Here is a 16389-nt window from a genome sequence, read left to right as displayed (position 1 = left end):
ACTTTACGCTAATAAAAGGTGTAAGTTGAGCGTATCAAATTTTGGCACCGTTGTCGGGGAATACAGTTTAGAAATTACTAAATAGTGTATGCTTTGATTGAAGTCTTTTGCTTATTCCATCACACCTTGTTTGCTATTCCTTGTAAACCAAGTGAACATGAATCAGAATCAGAAAAACCAACGTGTTGGTAACCAGGGTGGTCAATTGCATGATCACACGAATGAATCAGATGAAGAGAGCGTTTTCGTTGATCTTGTTGCTGAGGAGGAATGTGCATCTGCTATTGTTCATCCTTGGGTTGGAGCTACTAGTGTCAAAATTGAATCCTGTCTCTACCACTTGTTGAAGCTTGAGAGCTATTTTCGGAACTCTACCGAGAATGACCCTTAACGTCATTTGCTGAACTTTGTGGATGTATATGCTCATCACTTCCAAAACAATGTTTCACAGTATACTATTCGACTGAGGATTTTCAAATATTCCTTGGCTGGAGATGCAAGATCATGGTTCGAGAAGCTGCCCAGGAATTCTATCACTACATGGGCAGAGATGGAAGCAGTCTTTCTCAAGAAGTGGTATCCTCCTAGCAAGAAAGCTGAGATTCGTGACAAGATCTATGAATTCAAGCAGTGACCAGGGGAACAATTGTATGAAGCTTGGGAGAGATTTAAAAAGTATTTACAGAAATTTCCAAGTCATGGTTTTTCGGAGCATATATTAATGGAGAATTTCTACCGAGGGATGGATCCTGTGACACAATCAATTGCAAACAACGCAGTTGATGGTTGTTTTATGGATAAATCTTACCGATGAGTGACCAACATACTTAACAGGCTGACTACGCACAATCAGGCTTGGCACTCAAACAACGCTGATATTGTGCCCTATGGTAGTGTTATGGTCCAGAATATGGTAAAGAAGAATCAGGATACCTAGAAAACATTGGCTCAGTTTGCAATGAATATTTCCTTGCTAACCAAGAAGTTTGATGAGACCCAGATCAAGAAGGTAAATGTTTGCGAAGATGAGTCAGGTATGCCAAAGGGGATGTACCAGATCCAAGAGGGTCCATCTCACGAGGGACCTCCTATGCAGGTTGAAGATGCGAACTATGTGAACAATTCTCAAGGGGGCTATTGAAGGCAGAACTACAAAGGTGGTTACAAAAATCAGAATCAATGGAGACCTCAGCAAAGCGAAGGTACCTACAACAACAAAAACCCAGGAAACTACAATAATAATTATGGTGGTGCGAACCAAGGGAGCTACAACAACAACAACAACAACAATTTTGGGAACAAGAGTTCCAATCCTTATATTCCACCGAAATGGCAATCAACAAAGCAAGGTAATTCGAGGGTTGAAGCAATGCTTGAGCAGATTTTGGCAAATCAATCCAAGTCTGAAAGGACATTATCTATGCTAACAGAGACAGTGGGATCTCATACAATAGGTATTCAGAAACTCGAGTCATAGATGCGTCATATTTCTAGAGAGCAGCACCCTCCTAAAAAGTGAGGACTTCCTAGTGACACTATTCCAAATCCGAAGAATGAGGGAGGTGGTATAGACCGTGTGTTTTCCACTAGTACTCAGAGTGGTAAAATACTCCAAGGTGCTGAAAAGAAGGTTGTTGAGCTCGAGCCAATTGACGAAGAGGAAGAGGTGTAGTCTAAAGTATCAATTATTGTTGATGAGAATCCTGATGACCAGAAAGTTGCTGATATTCCAGAAACTTCGAAGGAGGCTGATGACAAGAGCAAGCAAACTGTGAAAGGGGCTCTCCGCCCTTTGACTCAGCTGTTCAAATCTAAACCTCCCTTTCCTCATAGGTTGGTAAAGAAGAAGGAAGATGCTAAGTTCAAAATTTTTTATGATTAGCTGAAGCAATTATCTCTGAATTTTCCTTTATTGGAAGTTGTCAAGGATATGCCCGATTTTGCTAAATATTTGAAGGACTTGCTGACTAAGAAGAAAACGGTGGGACATGAAACTGTGAGTTTGACTCAAACTGTGAGTTCCATCATTTCTACAACTAGTGTTCAGAGAAAGGGAGATCCTGAGGCGTTCACCATTCCTTGTTCTGTTGGGCACCATGATTTTGTTTGTGCTCTGTCCAATAATGGGTGAGTATAAATTTGATGCCACTTGCTATATACAAGCAATCAGGTTTGGGGATGCCAAGTGCGGGTTGATGATGTCCTTGTGCGGGTTGGTAAATTTATATTGCCCCACTGATTTTGTGATTCTTGAATGTGCTATTGATCGGGACATTTCCATTATTCTGGGGAGACCTTTCCTTGCTACGGGAAGAGCTTTGATGGATTCGGGGAAAAATGAAATCAAATTCCGAGTCAACGATGAGAAAGTTACTTTTCAAGCAAGTAAGGGGATAAAGTTACCAAGTGCTTATGAGAGCATTTCGGCGATTGACAATTTTGATGTTGTTGATGAAGCTGTGGAGTTCAAGATGGAAGAAGAACGTTTGGGAGAAGCTCTGGCTGGTATTCTTGTAAACTTTGATATTGAAGACATGGAAGGATATGTGGAGACTATTAATTCGCTTGTTGGGTTGGGTTCATATTCTTACCACCCAAAGAAGCTAAATCTTGATCTGGAAAATAGAATGACTCCTCCAGCAAAGCCTTTGATCATTGAACCACCGAAACTTGAGCTTAAGCAACTCCCACCTCATTTGAAGTATGAGTTCGTTGGTCCGAATAATTCATTACCAGTGATTGTTTCAGCATTACTGACTGAGGAGCAGGTTGAGAGACTGTTGGAGGTATTACGTGAATATAGGCGTGCTATTGGTTGGACCATAGCAGACATTCGGGGAATTTCTTCTGGGATCTGTGAACATAAAATCCGGTTGGAGGAGGATAGAAAGCCAAGTGTGGAGCATCAAAGGAGATTGAATGAGAACATGCAAGAAGTCGTCAAGAAAGAAATCATCAAATGGTTAGATGCTGGAGTGGGTTACCCAATTGCTGATAGTAAATAGGTGAGCCAGTTCAATGTGTTCCACAAAAAGGTAGCATCACAGTGGTGCCCAATGCAAAGAATGAGCTAATTCCGACTAAGAATGTAACTGGATGGAGAGTTTGCATGGACTATTGTAAGCTTATCACTGCCACTTGCAAGGATCACTTCCCTATGCCTTTTATTGATCAAATGCTTGATCGGCTAGCGGGGTGATCTTACTATTGCTTCCTTGATGGGTATTCAAGCTTCAATCAGATCAACATCGCCTGGAGGATCAAGAGAAGATGACTTTTACTTGTCCGTATGGGACTTTTGCTTTCAGCAGAATTCCTTTTGGTCTTTGTAATGCACCAACTACTTTTCAGCAGTGTATGATGTCGATATTATCGGATATGGTGGAAGACTTTCTTGAGGTCTTTATGTATGACTTCTCGATTGTTGATGATTCTTTTGATAACTGTCTTGGCCATCTGGGTCAAGTACTTAAATGCTGTGAGGAGACTAATCTGGTGCTGAATTGGGAGAAGTGCCATTTCATGGTAAAGGAAGGGATCGTCCTCGGGCATAAAATCTCTAAAAATGGGATTGAGGTTGATCAAGCAAAGTTTGATGTGATTTCGAAGCGTCCTCCGCCTAGCTCAGTTAAGGGTGTCCAGAGCTTTTTGGGACACGCCGGTTCTATAGGCATTTCATTAAAGAGTTCTAAAAAAAATCACTAACCCGATGTGTAAGATTTTTGAAAAAGAGGCTAAGTTCGAATTTGACCAGAAGTACTGAAAGGCATTCGGTGAATTGAAGCAGCGGTTGACCATAATCCCTATTATTGTTTCTCCCCACTGGTCTCTACAGTTCGATTTGATGTGTGATGCAAGTGGCTTTGCTATCGGTGCTGTGCTTGGCCAGAGACATAATAAAATCATGCAAGAAGAACATTGAATGCTGCTTAGATGAATTACACTGTGACAGAGCAAGAGCTGCTCGCAATAGTTTTTGCTTTTTAGAAGTTTCGGGCCTATTTGTTGGAGTCCAAAGTCGCGGTATACACTGATCATGCCACATTGAGATACCTGATGGCAAATAAGAAATTTAAGCCATGATTGATCAGTTGGGTACTATTGCTGCAAGAGTTTGACTTCGAGGTGAAAGACCGCAAGGGAACTGAGAATCAGGTTGCTGACTATCTCTCTCTGCTTGAAGAAGTCGGGAGACCTTCAGATGAGCTAGATATCGATGATGCGTTTCCAGATGAGAAGGTGTTGGCTGTGTCAATCGAGGTGTCCCATGGTATGCAGACATTGCCAATTATCTGGTGACAGGCATAATTCTAGAGGAGATCAAGGAATACCAAAAGAAGAAGTTCTTGCGGGATTCTCATCAATACTATTGGGACCAGCCATACTTGTTCAGAACATGCGCGGATAACATCATTCGGCTTTGTGTTCCTTTAAAGTGAAGTGATGGTGATTCTAATGGCATGTTACGCCTCTCTAGTTAGGGGTCATCATAGTGGTAATCGGACTGCTGTTAAAGTTCTTGAATGCGGATATTATTGGCCTACTATCTTTCATGATGCAAATCTATTAGTGCGTTCTTGTGATCAGTGTCAGAGGCAAGCGAGTTTAGGCAGAAAGCAAGAGATGCCTATGAACTTTGTAATGGAAGTGGAGGTGTTCGATGTCTAGCGGATTGACTTCATGGGACCCTTTGTGAGCTCCGGAGGCATGAAGTATATCTTGGTTGACTATATGTCGAAATGGGTAGAAGCGGTGAATGCAAACAGAACTGATTGGGCCCGCAAGCTTAATCATGCTCTATGGGCTTACTGGACTGCGGTTAAGACTCCGATTGGGACCTGACCCTTCAAGCTCGTTTTCGGCAAAGCTTGTTACCTGTCGGTTGAACTTGAACACAAGGCTATGTGGGCCTTGAAGAAATTGAACATGGATTGGGAAGAGGCAACGAAACTCAGGTTGTTTTAACTTAATGAGATGGATGAATTCCGGTACTAGGCGTATGAAAGTGCAGCACTTTATAAAGAGAGGATGAAGCAGAGTCATGATAAGAAAATCCTGAAGTGAGAATTCTACAAGGGTGATCATGTCTTGCTGTTTAACTCTCGATTGAAAATACTATCGGGTAAGCTAAAGTCAAGGTGGTCAGGTCCGTTTGAGGTAGTAAGTGTTTCACCCCATGGGGCGATTGAACTGAAGTCCAGAGATGGAACTCGGACATTTAAGGTGAACGGGCAGAGGGTGAAGCACTATCATGGGATGGTTGATGGAGATAGAATTGTTGGCCGAAACCTGTTGAAGCACCTTGGAACGAATGCTGACTAAACGAGTCCTGACCAAGAATAAATTGGTAACACCGTCGTGCTGCGACGTAAAATCAAGCACTTCTTGGGAGTCAACCCATGTGTAATTGTTGTTGTTTTTGAAAATTTTGTAACTTAGATAGGGTGTGTATAGGGTAACGTGTGTTTTGGTGCAGGCTGAAGAGTGTAGAAAAATCGCTAAAGACGGACCGTATAATCTAGTTGTAGAAGGTAAGGAAATTAAACAGAACACTGTTTGAAGACATCCTTCATACACGATCATTTTCACAGACCGTATAAAATTATACGGGCTATATAATTTGTCGTGTAATTAAGATGTCTTCAAACAGGGGCTAGCAGAAAAAGTTGAAGTTACACGGACCGTATAATTTTATACGGCCCGTATAACTTGTAAAAAAAACGCGAACAGAGGGTTTAATACAAAATAAAACGGCCCGCCTTTTTCTCTTCTCCCACTTTCCTCCATTAAATCCCACTCTCCTCCATCAAAACCTACGACTATACATCTTCAACCCAAGACTAACCCACTTTAAATTTCTATAAGTACATCCAAGTTCATCACCAAAAACCTATTGAAATCCTTCTCCATACCCGAAAACCCTGTGTTCAAAATTCACTAGTTTGTTTCTTTGTTTTCACTACTTTTTCCTCAAGGAATCCTCTCAATATCATCAAGACACAGGTATGTTGATGCTTCACTCTTTAATTCTGCTCATATGGGTGTAATTTAATTGTTGGGGGTTGATTTACCTAGGGTTTTAGTGAAAATTTCCATGGTTCATCATTTTCTAAAAGGGGATAAGCATATTGGGCTATTACGAACTCATGGGGTTGAGAGATCAACACCCTAATAGGGCGGAGGGCATTTCAACTGAAGAATTTAAATTTTGGATTCCGATATTGTTGTGCTCGCCAAAAGTACAATCTTGAATGCTAATGAATTGTGAAAGTTTGAAAAATGGGTGAAGTCTGAGTAACCCAACCCCTATAGGAATTGAAACCATAGAATAATGTGTGTATGATAATCTTCTGTTACTGAAAAGTCGTATAGGATTGACGGGATAGCAGAAGCCCTCTATTTTGAAATTAATGAGTAGATGCTATTATACTGTCCGTGAAACCCGTTCGTATCTCGCACTAGGGCTTTTGCAGTTTTTGTTTCCAACATTCCTGAATTATACGGACTGTATAATATTATACGGTCCCTAAAAGACTGAAATGACTAAAAAAAAAGTTCTTTTAATTGTAAATTCTGCGACCCGTCACTAACAAAGGTTCTTTTGCATGCATGGTTCAAAAACATAGTGTCCAAAGAGGCGCGGGGGCCTGAGCTGGTAGGGGCAGAGGCCGAGCTCGATACCAACAAGAGATAGATCATCGCCTGATAGATGAGGGCTCTGATGATGAGGTCCTACCGGTAAAGAAGGTCGGGGGGCTACAAATCCTCAACCCACGCCCATGACTCCTTCCACCTCGGATGAGGGAGAAGAAGAGTCAGTGGAAGCTTGGTCTGGATTAGGTGATCCCTCAGATAATGAGGGAGATTCGAAGGAGAGTAGCTCATCTGAGCCTACAGACACCCTAGCTCCGAATTCTGATGCCTCCCCAGAATTAGCGCACAGCAAGCACCTGTATGTTCTAAGGAGTAAAACACTACCAGAGGATGCTTTGCGGTTCGGGGTTGCAGGGTCGAAGAAGCTGTATGAGGATGGTATGTCTCTCACCAAGCGTGGGGTGGAGCCTAAGAGATGTATATGGGAAGAGAGGCAACTTGTGTTTGAGGGTCTTGAGGCGCTTCCCAACACTGCCAAAACTCTCCGGTTCTATAGGCTAGAGGTGTTCGCTGATCCCACTGGAGAGTATTGCCCGGACATTGTGCGTGAATTTTATGCCAACTATGGGGCTGTGTTGTTAAACATGAAAAAGCCCAGCCAGACGAATACTCAACTCCCAATGCTTGATGAAATCAAAGTGCCAAATGTAAAAGTTGACATCTCCGTCGAGGCTATCAACAAGATTTATTTTGGGGATGATTTTCGGGTGTCAAAGGATGAGAAAGAGTACTTAGACAAGTTAGATCTCCGAAATCAGAGGTCAGTTATTAGATAGGTAGATGCGATACTTGCCTAGCCGGAGGTTAAATGGGCAAGCAGTCCAAGGCCGAAGATTGTCAAGAATACACTCAATAGGGAGGCTCGATTCTTATGGCACCTGATGAGATACAGATTATTGGTGACTCAAAATGACAACACAATCACGGTGGCTTAGGCTGTAGCTCTTGCCTCAATGATGAGTCGGTATCCAGTAAACATGGGGTGCCTGATAGCTGATGAGATTCGACAGAGAGCACGCTAGCCTATGACCTCATTGGTATTCCCGTGTCTTATGACAGAGTTGTGCAGATGAGCCAAGGTTGTTGGCATCCCAAGTCAGGACCAATGCACCAAAGCCACTCAGTTTGAGGATTGGTGGAAGGGTAAGAAAGAGGATGCAGCCAAGATATTTGTGGCCCCACCCACTGGAGATACAAAGACTAAGCTCGAGTCAGAGTTTTGGGGTCATGGGAGATGCTACTACTACTGATCCTGATATTCTTAAAGCTGGTAGTATTGATGCTACAGCTCAGGCCCAGGCCACTGACCTTAGTACTGTCATGGTTGCTGTTACTGCTGCTACTGTTGCTATTGCTGGCCCATCACCACCACCTGCTACTGCTATTATTGCTGGTCCGTCACCACCACTTGCTGTTGCACCCGTTGCTTCTGCTAGTCCTACTACTTCGTCTGCTCCACCACCTGTAGCACAATCTGGGGCTGATTTGTTGACATTCTCGAGAGAAAGTTACCGAGAAATACCCTTCAAAACTTTAAAGTTTGAAAAAAAACTCGAGGTGATCTTGACCCAGCTTAAGCCCCAGATAAACAAGCAAATCAGCATGGCCAAAAGAGAGATTCTGAAGGAATATGCAAAGTCTCACCAGGTTTTTCAAGCACGATTAGATGGGTTTGAGACGAGATTGGTTGCGTTGGAGCAGTCAAAACTAGGGGTAGCTCAACATCACTTAGTACAGAATTGGCAAAGTTGAAGGCTAAGTTTGAAGCGCTGAAGGTGCGAGAACGAGTAGAAGAACCTTTTCTGGCACCACATACTAGCATGGATATTGATATCCCTGTTTAGAACCTGCTCGACTCTGAGGAGGAAGAAGAGGAAGTAGAAAAGGCTCGGGGGAAACGACCACTAGATGCCGTAATTGAGGATTCGGGAGAGAGCAACAAAAGGCTGCACCGAATGGAGGAGGATATGATGCAAGCCGCTGCCCTAAACTCTCTGCGTGAGAACTATCCTGACCTAATGGGTGTGTCGGGTAGCCAGCCCCGAGAGGCAACCCCTGATGTTGTTGCGTCTGAGGCAGCGCAGTCCCTAGTCGATGAGCAGGGCGCCCAGGCATCCCTTACCCTTTTGTACTTACAGTTGATGCATTGGAGACATTGGATGATTTTCAGTTGGGGGTGGGGGTACTTGATCATATTAATAGTGTAAATATGTGTCTAGGAACCCCTTCGGCTTTTCTTTGCCAGAGTTCTTTTCCTGAGGGGTTTTATTTTGTGTAAACTGGCATGTGTATGTATAGCTTAGATAGAATAGAATAGTTTTGACTTATTTGGTAGTGTTCTGAAACTTGTGGCATGTTGTGTGACTTTGTTGGAAATTGTGGACCCCTCGAAAAATTTGAAAAATGCATACTTAGAAATAGCTACTGATTGACGTGATTGATTCTTTGTATGACATTACAAGTATTGAGGTTGTGTGTGACGAATGATTGCTTAGGAGGTCACAAATGTATAAATAATCGTCCTTATGCCAATGTGCGAGTGAGTTGTTAGTTTTTTTCGGTCTATACATGTGTAATCTAGAACTTGCCCGATTAGTCATGTTTGAATCTGAAAGTTGATTTGGTTATGAGATGATCTTAGGCTTTCTTTGTATAAATAGTCACTTTGCCTAAACAAGCCTGACCATATGATGTAAATATCCCTAGTTTTCCCTATTTTGCCTTTGACCTTTTTCTTGGCTGGCCGTTAACAAACCCGTACCCTTTGTGAAAGTATTCCAGCTTTGCACCCGTTCCCTCCTTGATACTGTGAGATAAAATAGGCTAAAAGTCTAAGTTAGGGGTGAGATAAGTGTGGAGTAGAGGTTGAGAATCTATTTTGGGGTTGGTGCATGTTTTGATTAGTTGAGACTTGATGTGGTGGCTGTACAATATATCTTAAAAAAAAAAAATAGAAAATTGCAATGCAAAAATAAGTTTAAATTAGATTAGAAATAAGCGACATAGAGGTCAAAGATTTAAAACGAAACAAAGGGAGAAAAGAAGAGGTGAATAAAGGTAAAATTTGTAGTGTCAAGGAGGGTGAGTAACTAATACCCAAAAAGGATCCTACCTGTCCTCAAGCCTACATTACAAGCCAAAACAAGTCCTAACGTGATCACGACTGAACAAACCAAGGATGAAAGCATAGAAAATAAGGGCAAGCCTATGGTATTCGCATGTGTAGATCTGAAATTCTTTGCGAGTGTGAGTGTTTTCTCTTCTCTTTAGTCTGTTGTCCCTTGTTCATTATATATATGTGTGTTTGGGACGTTCTTTGGTCTATGGTATTCGCATGTGTAGATCTGAAATTCTTTGCGAGTGTGTGTATTTTCTCTTCTCTTTAGCCTAAAGTGACGTTTGTGTGCATCATGATGTGTTTGATAATGTAATATCATAAATCTAAGTGTCATTGTGAGTTGTAGCTTTTTTGAGTTGTGCATCTTATTTTAAGAGTGAAAGTGAGGTGGTCCTTAATACTAGAATATGCATGTGTTCAGAGTCAAAACCATTGTAGACATTATTACTCTGTGATATCTAGGTGTTAGTTGAGTCTTAGTTGTGTTGTACTGCTTGCTTGAGGACAAGCAAAGACTTTAAGTTGGGGGTGTTGATGTGTCTGGAAATTGTGGCACATTTGATACCTTTTTACGAGAAGTTTTACTTATTTCTAGGAGAGTATGTGTTGTTTTGATGTGTTTGGTCGCTACAGGTCAGACGCTCGTCACGATTCACCGGTTTGGGTCGTGACAGAAGTGGTATCAGAGCAGTTCCGTCCTAGGGTTGTCTACAGACCGTGTCTAGTAGAGTCTTGTTTATGGGCGTGTTGTGCACCACACTTATAAACTGGAGGCTACAGAGCATTTAGGATGATGTCATTCTTTCTCTCTTAGATTGTGCGATAGAGCCATGTGTTAAGCGCTCGCTTCTGATGAATTGTTCTGATTTCAGCGATGCCCCGCAAGAAAGCTATAGCTGCCCAGAAGGGCAAGAGAGTGACAGGTGAGGTCACTAGCCGTACTCGGCAGGATACGAGGGCCCAAGATGAGATCTAGAGTGACGGGGCCCTCTGAGACGTCGCATATCCCGCCTCCAGCTGTCACGACCCAGCCCCGTGGGCCGCGACTGGTGCCCTTCTGGGACACCCCAAACGAACTCACACCCAAACCATCGTAATCAGCCTCGTCCAAACTCAACGTATGTTATTCGAACTCAACATCGTAATCAGATATCTACCGAACACTTATCCTAAGCAGTCGCCCGTACAGATCAGACAAATCACAAATCAGAAAGGAGGCGGAATATACATCGCCAAATTTCACACACACACATCAGAGGGGTGGCGGAAGGTACATCGCCCCCAAATGTATACACACACATACAAACGCAGAGGCCGACTTGGCCATAGTAGCGTACGGGCCGCTCAAGAACGCAAAACAGACTCACATGCAAACACACCGGACCCACGACCCACAAATTTGACTACAGGCCTCTAGACAAACAGAACCTAAGAACATAGGACGGGACAGGGCCCCGCCGTACCCACTCATCCAAATATACAGAATACAGACACAACAAAAGATATGTACCAAAAGTAGGCTCCGGATCAAAGGGGAGCTCTCCAACACAGCAGAATGAGTAGCCTAAACTGGAGGACCACCCAAACGAGCTTCTGTACCTGCGGGCATGAAACACAGCCCCCGAAGAAGCGGGGGTCAGTACGGGAGAAGTACTGAGTATGTAAAGCAGAAGGTACAGAAATCACAAACACAGCTGGAGTCAGAAAGAACAAACACACCAACATCGTAAACAAAGCAAACCTGCGCGGGAGGCGAACGTACAAATGCAAATCAAATCATGTATAGGGTTTAGGAACGTGGTCACCCCCCGACGCTGGTGCCACAACACATCATAACTCCAGAAGTTTTCAAATCTCCGTACAGTCTCCAGATACATCATCTCACACACACATCATATCATCAGAACATATCAAATGCCATATCACATCATAACTCCATAAACGGTAACCGGCCCTATGGCGAGGCCTCGGAAACCGTAACACATCATAACTCCCGAATATATTATAGCACGCACGATCACAAAGTCGGCCCGGGTACCGACGAACGAAGTCATAGTAGACAGCACGAACAGAGTAGTGCCGAAACCATATGCATATTAAAAATAATTTGTCGGACTCAACATATCGTTTACATATAGGTAGATACTGACGCCAGAAGGCTCGGAGTAGGAATCGAATTGATAAAAGTAGGCATATAAAGGTTACGAAGTTCCAAACTGTCAAATTCGTAAGAAAACTGTCCATAAGTCATTTTTCCGGAATTCTCACATCATCCCAAAGTACATAACATGCATTAATGGCATAGGAAGTTTCAAACACATCCTTGAGTCATAAACAGAAGATTGCGAATCATAACAGACACAAGCGAATCAAACAAACCGAATAAGGGGAGCCTCGGGGCTCGCGGGCCCACCTCGGGTCAAATTGAGGCGGCGGACACAAATCACAGACTTTCGGCTCCATAGAGCCATCTACGAAAGTTTCGAAGGGTTTCGGACACAACAACACAAGTTATGGAGGTACGAACATTCTTTTAACCAAAAGTGACAAAAAGGGGTTCAATCGCGCTGAGTGAATAGTGCTCGAACTTGAACTTCGATTTCCAAGAGCAGGGTTATTCCCGAGATTCCGAAATTTACCTAGTGGGTCTAGGACATGCCAAAAGAATGAGAGGTAGGCTTTACATACCTGGTTGGCGCCTTACGCTCCTCAAATCGCAATTCCCGTTTCGTCCAGATACTGCAAATGGTCACTTTTACCAGTTACTATTCATGAGAATTAACATTTTAGTCTTTGGGCTATATTTGGCTACCGAAATTTCGGCAGCACTTCCCCTATAAATCTAACACCCCCGAGACTTAGCTCGGCTCAAAATATAACAACATCAACAGCCCAAACATCAATACACAATACGAATCACAATCAAACACACTAACTTCACAATTGCACCTTATTCCATAAGTTGGTAATCCTATTTCCAAACTTCACAATTTCAACTCATATCCACATTATTGTATTCATTCATTCAAGATTATTCCATTACATAACAAACAAGTTCCAGACCACATACAAACATCCCCAAAGTTCACTACTTTCCAATTTTCATTCAAAACACCAAAAGTTACGACGAACGTTCTAACTTGCGTCGTTTCATTCCAAACTCATTATCATCAACCATAAATCATATTTAAAGTCTTTAGTATCATATATATACTATGATATACACAAATATACCAAAGGTATACACTTTCCGATAACGTCCGAAATTATTTTCTAACACCAACTCAATTCCTTAATCAATCCTTTACAACATAATGACCACAACAACACATCATTCAAGCTAAATAAGATCAAATTCTTATGCCTTAAACCTTATAAAACCCACGGCCAAACACACTCTTTTTGCACACACACGCCATGCACAAACACAACACTATTCCAAAATCTTCATGCCAATTCAATCACTAACACATATGTATCCATTTCATAGCATTAAAACATAAAGATCTTACCTTTTTCTTGAATTTCCGACTTGTCGCAAACGTCGCTCTTTCTCCAAACTACTTGTATCACGTCGGAGAGCGTCTTGAGTACTTCACAACTATGTAAAACTTGAGATTTTTGGATCAACAATCAAGCTTGGAAATTTTCTTTCTTTTTTTTTTTCTATAGTGGCCGAAACCCCTCTCTCCTTGTGTTCTTGAATTTTTGATTTATTTTCTTGATAATTATCAAGTGTGCTTGATATATATCCACTCATAGGTCATGTGCATAGCACATGACCTTAATGAAATGGGCTTGGGCTTGCCCCCCCTTGGCCGGCCTCTTCAAGGACTTGGGCTTCAATTCCTTGTTGTCCAAACTTGGCCCAATTCGTGAAATGTCCCGTTTGGTAATTCCCGGAACTAATTTCTAAAATTCCAAATTTACCCTCGGCCTTCCCCGAGGTCTTGACATCAATGATTCCATAATCAACATGAGCATAGCAACTTGAATCAAATTATTTCCTCAACACACACAAGTCTTATTTATTTCTTGATTTCCCGTCATACGAAAATACGGGACATAACATTCTCCCCCCCTTAAGAACATTCGTCCTCGAATGTTGAATCGAACTCATGGGTGTCGTACTACTCCGGGAGGGTTCTCTTGATAGTTGTCCTTTATTGATTTCTCCGACATGTCTTCTTTACCAATACTAGGGTAGATTTTTCACATCACTGACTCAAATACCTTCATAATACATTTTCTCATACTCTACGTAATCACCGAACTCTGCACTATATTCTTGTAAGGGACGGACACTTTCCAGACATCATCGTCAATATCATCTTCTTTTCACACTCCTGAGTTTCCTTACCACATCGTCGTAATCTCACTTTACTTCATATCAGACACTTCATGCCAAACAGATTCAGAACTAAAACCGGACGGATTCATAATCGGAGGCAGACATACTCAACTATGGCGAACGGATTCGTAGTCGAAGTCAGAGGTACGGAAGTATATCAGACAGACTGTGATGTGTCAAACAAATCTGGGCTCGGAGTTAGACGTACAAAGGCGTATCGGACGAATTTGTAAGCAGAATCAACACACGAAGATACACCAGACAGATTCACAATTGAAGTCAAACGTATGGACTCATATCGAACGGATCCGAAATCAGAATCAAATATACAGGATTGTTTCATACAAAGTTGTGACCAGTCAAACCGAAGTGTATCAAACACACACGCGGTTAAAATCAAACGCACCGAAGCATATCAAACGGATTTATATCCAGATTCAGACCCACAGAGGTGCGCCAGACAGGAACGGATTCAGAATCAAACGCACAAAAGGTTCATCGGACGGGAACATAGTCGAACTCAGAAATATAGAGGCGTACTAGGCAGAGCCTTATCAGACTCGGAAATGCAAAAGCGCCACAGATAGGATGTCAATTTAGGATCAAATCATTCCTATTAAGGCTTCAATGATTCATAATAATTCCCTTTATTTGCAAACTCACTCACCAAGTCGTCACACAATTTACCTTGCGTCTTACGTACCAACTCCTTCAAGGATTCCAATTACTCACACTGCTTATCTTTTATTTATCACAACATCAGTTTCTGGGGCTCGGCTCTTAACCCACATGGCACTGAATGAAAATCATACACACACATACACATACACGTACACATACACACACTTATTCGGACCTTACTGGAGAAAATCTCTGGCTGTTATTCAAATTCGTTCAATTTCCCAAGAAGTGTTGTACCCTTTCCTTTTTGCCCGTTTAGTCCGCCTCGTTCCGCGCGACTCTCGAAAGGGCACTAATTACTCCACACACATCCTATTACCTTTTGGTTACCTCAAATTCCCATCTACATTAATCATACTTACACTTATGAAAAACTTTGCATTACTTCCCAGGGGGTCACCCATCCCAGAATTGCTCTGGCTTGAGCACGCTTAACCCCGAAACTTTCACGCATTTTGATGCGTTAGGGCTGATATAATTCCATCAATTGCCCTGCACGACCTTTGTCACGCAATTTTGGGCCAACCGGGGTCTTAGCAAATCTTTCGGAAATTTTTCGTAGCGGGTCCCACTCTCGGCTAAGCCGTACCATTACCTTGTCGCCTTTCCGAATTTCCAACATTCACTTTCATACACATATACATATGATCACAACTAACCCACGAATTTAAGCCTCCAAATAGTCGATGTGATCCGATAGAAATGCCACCGTAAGGTGTTCTCTGGCCACCGACAGAAGAAAACTAAAGCCCGATAAGTATCGCGGGGCCTTTGTACTTAGTCTACATATTTACTTCTATATTTCTGGAAAAATTTGGGCAGAGTTTCCTCTGTATTTCTTACTATCCGAAACCTGTACACCAGAAATACCAACCACGCCTCACAGGGCCAACACATATGTACACACATACACATCATATCACGTCGTAACGCAGCCACACAGGGCTGATGACTTCAAATAGGAATTATAACATCGTCGACACTTACCACACGTGCCCAACTCAAACGACATCGGAGGCGTTTTCCTGTTTACCTTCATCCAGGATTTCCAAAATCACTCGGACGGTGGGGATATTTAGTCGCCCTTGCCTTGGGTCACTCGGTCTCTAATTCCTTTAAATTTCCGTCGTCTTCATAGGACAACGTTTTGCGAATATCATACACATATAGAAAATTCTAAAACTCATACACTTATAAATAATCAATATCGGGTCTGACCTGGGGAGCTGCCGTGAGAGGTATGTCCACTATCATCCACGTCTGTCTGCTCCCTGCCTATCCGGTCTCCATTATCACCCGCATCTGAATCGGAGGGATACGGACGATCAGACAAATCCCGGCTCACTGACGACCCAGGCCAAGAACCGGAGAAATCCATAGCACTCTCCGAGGTGGCTGGGCTATCAGGGTTCTCCCTAACGATAAGAGCTGGCGCATATTTGAAAACCTCCTCCTGAGTCATCCCAGAAGAATGCTCCGATGGGCCTGCCTCATCACTATCCTCCTCCGCGGAGGTAAGAAGCTCCGGAGGGGTCATCGCCAGATCCTCCGAGATATCTGTGTCGTAGCCATCCTCCACGGGATC

General features: G+C 42.7%; 1 non-coding gene across 1 annotated transcript; it reads right to left on the bottom strand.

Moving 5' to 3' along the window:
- Positions 1–599: 599 nt before the first annotated feature.
- LOC132634512 (small nucleolar RNA R71) lies at positions 600–705 on the bottom strand. Its single transcript, XR_009580230.1, has one exon. It is a non-coding gene; the product is annotated as a small nucleolar RNA R71 (small nucleolar RNA).
- Positions 706–16389: the final 15684 nt, after the last annotated feature.

The sequence above is a fragment of the Lycium barbarum genome, chromosome 3 (genome assembly GCF_019175385.1).
Source record: "Lycium barbarum isolate Lr01 chromosome 3, ASM1917538v2, whole genome shotgun sequence".
Classification (NCBI taxonomy): domain Eukaryota; kingdom Viridiplantae; phylum Streptophyta; class Magnoliopsida; order Solanales; family Solanaceae; genus Lycium; species Lycium barbarum.
This window is presented reverse-complemented; position numbering and strand designations above follow the sequence as displayed.